We start from the raw sequence: 6,025 nt of genomic DNA, 5'->3' as shown, positions 1-6,025 counted from the left end.
CTCACTGAATACATGTCATAACTTGAAATTTTATTCAATACTTTACTTCACTTATAATCTATTATCAATATTTAATTTATAATTTTAACATGTCCGAAACATTGTGGAATGATACTGCTTGGATATTGATTATATGATTAAGTATTGCTTGGATTAATAGTTAAAAGTTTTAAAACCATTAACTTTCCTATTGTAACATCATAAAATAGATTTTTATAGATGCAGATGACAAAACATGGATTGAATCCAAGGATATGCAAGTTGACGGAATTAATAGAAATGGATGGAGAGGACTCGAGGGAACTTTTTATGACAGAAAGTGACAAATTTCTTGGTTTAAAGTGCTGATTTATTTTAATTGTTAGCATCTTTTACTGGAACATGTGGCTTATCTGTAAAATCATCTTGGAAGGACATGTAGTATGATAAGGAACCTGTCTTTTCACCGAGTATTGACATTTGAAGAAAAGGTCTAGACCATAAAAAGTCCATAACAAATTTTTCAGTAGTTCATAATGAGCAATTAGGATTGATGAATGTCCGCTGTATATCGTCCATCCACATTCACATTTAGTCAAGACTTTGTGACCTTGATTGACACAATTTGCTATATTTCACCAACTCTAGCATCATCACTAACACAAATTTCACTCAGGTGAGCCGAAATGGGCATTCTTGGCCCTCTTGTTTCATAGTTGCTCAGTACAGTCTTGTGGGCTATGGCCTGCATGGTAAAGCTAAACACTAATATTGTAACAGTGTCAAGGGAACAAACACTAATATTGTAACAGTGTCAAGGGAACTCATTTGAATTTAAAGTAACAAGGTTTCATACATAGATACATAGATCATATGGATAAAGTTTGATAAATATCCATCCAGTTGTTTGTGAAAAGTGCTAAATGGAACCAGTCGTACAAACCTGGGATAGATCCGTGCATGAAAACTAAAGGCCAAGTTGGGAGTAATCCTGAAACACATGTCACCAAAAATGCTGAGGCTGGACTACCTACCAATACTTTTAGCTCACCCTGAACCTTTGATGACGTAATTAACATATATTTCACATTTTTTTCTGTTTCAGTTTTGTTTTGTTCATTTTGTCCGAGTTTAACTTCACACCGACACAGGTCATATGGGCCTTTGACAATAATGTTGTTAATTAAACACAGCTTAAGAATATTATTTAATGTAAGTATGTTGACTTATAGTCACCTTTAAGTAATGTCAGTTTTTGTGTGTTTCAGTTGTCACTGATGAGCTGCCAGATACTGATGACCAGGAGTTGTTGGCCATAGCAGCTGAGATGGAACATGATGCAGAAGGTACAATAGTATTTGTTTGAGAAACTACATTAATACAACCTGAATTAATTACATTTCATCAGGATAATAATACATATCTAATTGACAGTATTTTGTTCCAGTATCTTGCAGTCATAAATCTTAAACATGGGTCCTGAGACTGCATCTCATTAAACAGGACTACATGTACGTTTGATACATGTATATCATTTATACAGTAAAACTGTGTGTGTAATAAAGGGTGATAGCAACAAGTTCCTTTATGCTTTAACATTCTTACATCATTTAGAATCTTTTTTCTTTCACCCTTTTTCTAATTAATTGATTAAAACATGCCACTTTGCATAAATTAATTTTATTCTGAACAAATATTGTTTCTTTTATGTATTTCTGAAGGAGATACAGTTACGTCCAATGAAATTTTTGTGTTTCTTTTGAGATGTTCTATATAATGCATTACATTATGCTGATCTTTTATTGTCGGTTTGTGTAAATTAACTGGAATTTTCAAAATTTGTATAGTTCTTTAGAATAAGCAAAGGAAACACCAAATTACTAAGTTTGGCATTGGTAAGTATGAAATGTAATCAGATTTTTTTTTGTGTTGGTGCTTTATACTTGTGGTAGTAGCTTACTTATAACCTTTTTTCACAGTCAGTGTGTGAAACTATCAATAGCCCCAATAGTCGTTGTGAACTATTTACTGAAAAGAATACTGTATAGCCTGATTTTTTTTCAACAAATACCGATAATAACTAAATTATAAGTTTAATGATGTTTTTGTCTCTTGTTGGCTATGCAAATAAAAAATCCTTTTAGCCCATATATATTAGATAGTTGCATACACTGGACAAACTAAAATAGCTCTTATGGCCTTAAGGATGCGCTTTTATTGTAATTGTGTCTTACCTCAGTTCTCAGTATTGTGTTGGGTACTTGTGTTGTAGACGTATTATTTGTTGTAGACCTAGAGTATTTGTAGTTTGTAAAAACCTTGCTTTCAAATTTAACCAAGCATATACACTGATTTCAAATGCACCATTAGCTCTTTATGGTTATGGCTTAAAGTTGTCAGCTTCTATTTTATAATTCAATGTTAGTAAAGAAAGTAACCATATATTCAGTCACTCTTTTTGGCATAAATTGCACGAGGTTGTGGCTATGTGATGTTGGGATTTTTTTTGTACCTGATGAAAACTACAACCCAACTTACATGATGCCTGGCTGAGAGAAGAAGGCAGTGGTGAGAGCAGTGCAGTGGTATAGGTGTGAACCTTTCACCCAAGAGGTTGTGGGTTCAATCACCAGCGATACTTTTCGTGGCCTCTCAAAATGGACACCAGTATTGGTTTCTACCCAGGAAGTGGACCCGAGAGTGATCTTATAAGCTTTCGTCACAATTAAGCGAAAAGAAATCAGTATAAAAATCAGTATAAACTAATTGAACGCCTTAAATAATCTATGCGGCAACTACAGAATCAGGAAAAAAACTACTTGCAGCCCTATGTACCATTGGTCACAAATATGCAATCTAGAGTGCTTAAATGAAGTAACAGGCTTGGACAACCCTTGATTCTGCATATGATTTGAAAAGACAGCTTTTTTGTTTCTTTCCTTTGTTTCCTACCTTAGTATTTAAACTTGTGCATGGTAATATGTTAATGTCATATTTCTGCTGATTAAAACAAAGCTTTTTCACACTTAATTCTTAATTTTAAGGACAATACCCAGTGAAATGAATCACTCTTCTGTCTTGTTTAAAGCTTTGCATCAACCAGTGTAGTTTTCTTTACATTCCTTATGACTAAATAGTCATTCCAGGTAGAATTTGTAATGTAATTATATTTTAAACATAAGTCTTAAACAGACCTTTTGAATAAGGAGCTACAAAACCTATTAACTTTTGCCTGCCAAGGATTGTTTTTATAGTTTCCATAACCAAGACTTGATGTTGGTCAAATTTGGTTGTGTTGATACATTTTTAAATACATTATATTGTAAATGCTGCAAACTCTTTTAATATGATTTAATAAGTACATGCATGTACAATGTGTCAAATAGTCAGTTGAAATACTTATTGATAATTTATCTTAACTTAGAAGCACTCTTGTTCGATTTTTATATTAACATTTTTAGAATTTTCAGAGTTACGTCCATCTGGACCGTCTCAACACATCCTATCTGAGAGAGGTGATGCGCCAACGGAACGTGATGTTCATGGGCTTACCACATCTGGGTCAACAGCACTCACTGCTGTAACCACTTCTACACCTGGTTTATCTTTGAAATCTCCACGTCCATCAGGTGAAGCACTTAGTGTCATCTTTTTCTTGAAGTACAAAATGAAGAGCATCTGACTTGCAAACAGTGGGTCATGGGTGTGATCCCCAGACTTGTTGCATACAGTTCTGAGTCAATGACTATAAAATAACTACTAAAAAAATCTTTAGAATGTTAATAACATAATTCTGCTATAGTGTTATTGTATGTATCATTGAAAACCATTGATGTCTTACCAATTATTATAAGAGCATTAGTTTTGTCTGACTCATATTGTCAATTGGTGCCATATTATTAAAGATTTGTTGTTATAGCTTTGAAGTCGTATATTTTAGAAATTCCTTGTAGTTGTCAAATGGTTACAATGTTGCCTCAACTTTTTGTCATTATCATTTTAAGGATTTCCCATGAATCTTCATACACATTAACTTTGAGATTACTTTTTGCTCAGCGAACCTCTGAAATATAATACTGGTTGATGCGGTTTCTCTTGATTTATCATATTTTGTCACATTATTTTTAGCTAAACCACAAACGAAATGGAGCAAGAGAGCTGCTTCAAGTGCGCCCAAATCCTCGATTCGACAAATGATGTTTTCGCCTGTACCAGCCAAAAGTATGTGAATTGATAAGTGTATTCAGGTCGATGAAAATAGTTTATTAAAGTCATTATAAAATGGTTACAATAGTCAAGATATGGAAAATAAATAGAATTTGTATTTCAATACCTTTACTTAAACCTTAAACTAATGACCAATTTAAAATTGAATATAAAATCCTCTATGAATTTGCACTGTTTATGACATGACTTCAACTAGAAATTTGTTACATACCGCAAACAAAAAGCGTGTTGTGGATGTCAGCACTACCTACCTCCTCGCCTCTGAATATCTTCAGTGTCCCTCATGTAAAAGGAAAGTGATTGCATGGAACCACAACATTATATGTCAGTTAGACATTGCCAAGCAACATGTTTTTCCATGCATTCTCACTTCCATGAAGGCATGTGATTTGAAAGTTGTCCGGCTTCTACGTGAAAGAGGTCTGGGCAACAGTTCATCACAGATTCAAAAGAAGCTGCATGAAGGACATAGTGAAGACTGGATATCAAAAACTGCTCACTATCTGTCCGACTGCATGGCACTGATGAAAGCATCATCAAGTGGACTTGTTGCAGACTTTACTTGACAAGATCCTCCAACTATGCTCCCAGTGCCACAGTTTCGCTGGCTCATGCAGTTATACATCCAGGATGTCTTATTTCGCCTTGATGAGACTAAGGCAGAGGTGACATCTATCTTTGGGCGAATTCTCAGGATGGATTCAACAAAGAAAATTGTGGGAAAGTTGGCTGGCCCGGTTCGTGGAACTGCTCTTTGGGCAAGTAACATTGGCAATGAGTATGGCCAAGTTTTGATGTCAGTGTTAACGGCTGGAGAAGGGCATGGGCTTGCTTTGATGGCCAACGGGATAATGAAGAGATACAAAGATGCTGCTGTGGAGCGCCCCGAGGTCCTCTTCGTGGACCGAGACTGCTGTGGTTCCTCCCCGGTCAGAACTCTCTTTCACCAGTGGAAGGACATCCCTATTCGCCTGGACATTTGGCATTTCATGAGGAGAATGTCTGGAGGATGCACTACTGATTCTCATCCACTCTATGGATCTTTAATGAACAATATCAGTAGATGCATCTTCATGTGGGATAAGGATGATCTTGAAGCTCTGAAGGAGGCCAAGCGGGGGGAACTAATGTTAAAGCAGGTTCACCTGAAGGATGATGCTGACCTTCTGACCCATATCAGCAAGCAGGAGCTTGCTCTCCATTGTCGACGAACAACTCGCGGGGCAGACACCACTGTCAAACTTATTACAGAGCTCCTGGAAGGGAGACCACAAACCAGTTGAGCGAAGCAGTCCTTGGTCGAAAGATTATTGAATCTGTAGAAAGCACCCGAAAGTATACAGGTAGATAATATCATTATTATATTCAGGAAATTGGGAAGTTCTTGTTTATTAGGTTTTCTATTATAAGACAGATCAACTGTTATGAAGTTTGGTGTCATCTTAATACACATAATTAACCTTGACACTCCATAATCAAAGCGTCCACTTTTCAGATTTGTATTTAGGCAATAAGTATTATAAGTTAGTATGCCGATATGGTCATGAATGTAACATGTCTGTCTTGTTTGAAAGGGGAACTCATTGGCCTGGACTATCTGCTGCATCAGACTGGGAAAGCTTTAGAGTATTCATCCTTCATCGATACTCTAGAAAATGCAGATGAACTCCATCCTGATCTTCCTGATGAGATAGTTCATGTGTCAACACATGTTGAGGATCTGGACAGCGAGCTCTGCACCACTGCTACACTCCAGGTGGAGGATGTACAGAGGCCAGACGCACCAATTCTCCCCATCCTTACAGAGGCTGAAGAATCT

Source organism: Mya arenaria, chromosome 9, assembly GCF_026914265.1.
Source record: "Mya arenaria isolate MELC-2E11 chromosome 9, ASM2691426v1".
NCBI lineage: Eukaryota > Metazoa > Mollusca > Bivalvia > Myida > Myidae > Mya > Mya arenaria.
The sequence above is the reverse complement of the archived record's forward strand: the minus strand, read 5'-3'. Positions refer to the sequence as shown.